Raw genomic sequence first — 3220 nt, 5'->3', positions numbered from 1 at the left:
CTGCAAGTACCGGTCCCATCCAAATGCAGTATAGTACTATTTTAAATGCCTCAGTACCGCGGTGCCATACTAGTACCGGTATGACTAGAAGCATCGGTTTTGGGGTTGTTTATGCGCATTTTTGTGATGTCTACAACATTCTTACATTAATATTATCATCATTAAGGAATGTTTCAGTCATTTGTACTTTCAGAGGTCTGGCATACACTTATAACAGCAATATTTTCTCAGGAAAAGTGCCAGAAATGTGTGCAACAGAAAGTATTTAACAGTTTCTGCTGAATCAGGACTGCAACAGTGAGATCAAAACAGGTCAGTGTGTCTCAGCTTGAATGAAAGATTTAGGCTCATATGCAATGAGTGTATCAGTTGGCTGTGAACTATTTACACTGTTCATTGTAACAATCTGTCTTTCATTTGTAAACTTCCTCTGTATTTAGGACTATGTCTTTTGTTTCAGTTTCCCATCTAGGATGTAAGGCTTAAATTGTTAATGTGACTGAAGGGCATTTACCAGTTTAGGCAAACTAAACACATCTTTGTCATGCTACTGTTGAAACTGTGACCACTTTACCTTTGTTGGCATGTTGCCTTATTTGTTTGCGTGTCAACACCACCAATTGTTGATTAGTAAAACAGAGTGAAACCAGCAGCACAATGTAAAATGTCCTTGTGCATTAATTATGCAAACTAAATCAGGACTCATTTATAAAATAAATGAGCCATAGTGCTACTGGTAACCGAAGACTCCAAGGTGAAAAAGAAGGAATTAGTTTGACATTTTGGGAAATATACATATTTGCTTTCTTGTCCTGGGCATAAATGCACAGATCAATACCACTTTTATAAAGCACAGTAAAAAATTAAGCTATAGCCTGCAGCTGGAAATGACAACATTACACTCGTTTTCAAATGTGAGTACCAGATGATTATCTCATAGGAAAGCACATTGAATATTTTTAGGTTCAGAACAGTTAATGGGACAAAACAATCTGAAGATGTCACCTTGGTCTATGGACATTTGTGATGATCTTTTTTTCAGTAATTTCTGACATAAAAAAAGAATAATAGAGAAAATAATTCCATGCTAACTCCTTAGCATATAGGCAACACTGAGCAGTGTTATCCTTGACCAATCAAGTCTTTCCTCATTTGAAAAGACAAATTTCTATGTCAGCTAATGTCTGTACAATTCCAGAATAATTACATGTATATGACAGTGTCTCTCTTTCGGGTACTGGCTGTGGCTTAGAAGGTAAAGTGGGTTGTCTCCTTACCGGAGGGTTGGTGGTCCAAATCTCAGCTTCTCCAGACCATGTGGAGTGACAAGTGTCCTTGAGCAAGACACTGAACTCCCAGCTGCTCTTGGTGGCTGTGCTATCAGCGTGTGTGTGAATGCTTGTGTGCACCACTACAGTAGATAAATGGGAAATAGTGTAAAGTGCTTTGACTGTGCTTCATGTATAGAAAAGTACAATATAAGACCATTTCCCATTCTCAACAAATATCCTGTGTCAGAAAAACAAAAGCACCATTTTCAGTCCTATAAATGGTATATCTGACCTCTTGTTTATTCAGTTGTTGTTTCTTCAACTGTGTACATCACAAAAACATATCTTCAAAGTGGGATGTATATCTGACCTCTTGTTTATACAGCTGTTGTTTCTTCAACTGTGTATATCACAAAAACATATCTTCAAAGTGGGAACTTCCACTACTGACAAAAATTATGGACAATGTGAGCTAATCAAAATAAACATGACAATGCCTGGAAGGAAACTAAGGGATTCTTTAAAAAACAAGACCAGGGAGCCATGCCTGAGTCTAGGATTCAACTAGTTGTCAAGGTGCACCTGTTCCATTTAAAAATACCTTCAGCATAGTGCCACTCCTTCCATCATCTTTGGTACATTGGTATCCCACAGTGCTACCATGACAGCAGGACTAATCAGACTTGCACACTACCATTACCACAGGAGAACTAATTAAAGCAGAGGGAAGGATGCTTAGCACACCCAAAGACACTCAGACACAATGAAACATGTTACCACAGGCTGACTGCAAGTAAGCACAGGTGGACACACTCATGTAGAAGACATACAGATTTACATACTCAGTGACAGGAACTTAATGGACTATGCAGATGCACAGAGACACACTAAACATAATAACCATGTGCACACTCTTTGGGTTGTTGTCATTCAGAGAAGAAAATACTCCAGAACAACTTAGATTAGAAATGCACTTGTTGCAAAAGCTTAATACTTCCACTAAAATGCCTCTAAATTCCTTATAAATATGTAATACATGGTCTCCTGTGGGCTCAAAAATATGACAGTTCAATTACATTAAAAGTCAGTGATGCTGTTATTCTCTTTTTTTTTATCACATTTTCATGATAAAATTCACACCTCCTTAGAGTCGTACTAGCACTATGTGCAGATGTTGTCTCACAACATACCAAAAAAGTTTTTTTTCATCAACCTTTGATAGCACAGTGAAGAGGTGACCAGACCTCAGTCACTGGAGGAGAAAGTTCAGCATGATGGATCGTTAAGGCCCAAAGCACAATAATACAATGTTGGGGCTGAGAAGTGGGGGAAAAACAGTTTAGATGTGTCCTGTGTGCAGAGAAAACAAGTAGGCCTATAGTTAGTCAGGGAAAAAATTATTTGAACCCCAGCTGATTTTGTACGTTTGCCCACTAACAAAGAAATGATCAGTCTACAATGTCAATGGTAGGTTTATGTGAACAGTGAGAGACACAATAACAAAAAAATCCAGAAAAATGCATTACAAAAAAAGTTATACATTAATTTGCATTTGCATGAATGAAGTAAGTATTTGATCCCTTTGCAAAATGTGCTTTAGTACTTGGTGGCAAAACCTTTGTTGGCAATCACAGAGGTCAGACGTTTCTTGTAGTTGGCCACAAGGTTTGCACAGATCTCGGGGGGATTTTGACCCACTCCTCTTTGCAGATCCTCTCCAAGTCATTAATGTTTCGTGGCTGATGTTTGGCAACTCGAACCTTCAGCTCCCTCCACAGATTTTCTATGGGATTAAGGTCTGGAGACTGACTAGGCCACTCCATGACCTTAATATGCTTCTTCTTGAGCCAATCCTTTGTTGCCTTGGCCGTGTGTTTTGGATCATTGTCATGCTGGAATACCCAACCACGACCCATTTTCAATGCCCTGACTGAGGGAAGGAGGTTCTC

Source organism: Monopterus albus, unplaced genomic scaffold (genome assembly GCF_001952655.1).
Source record: "Monopterus albus unplaced genomic scaffold, M_albus_1.0 scaffold270.1, whole genome shotgun sequence".
NCBI lineage: Eukaryota > Metazoa > Chordata > Actinopteri > Synbranchiformes > Synbranchidae > Monopterus > Monopterus albus.
This window is presented reverse-complemented; position numbering follows the sequence as displayed.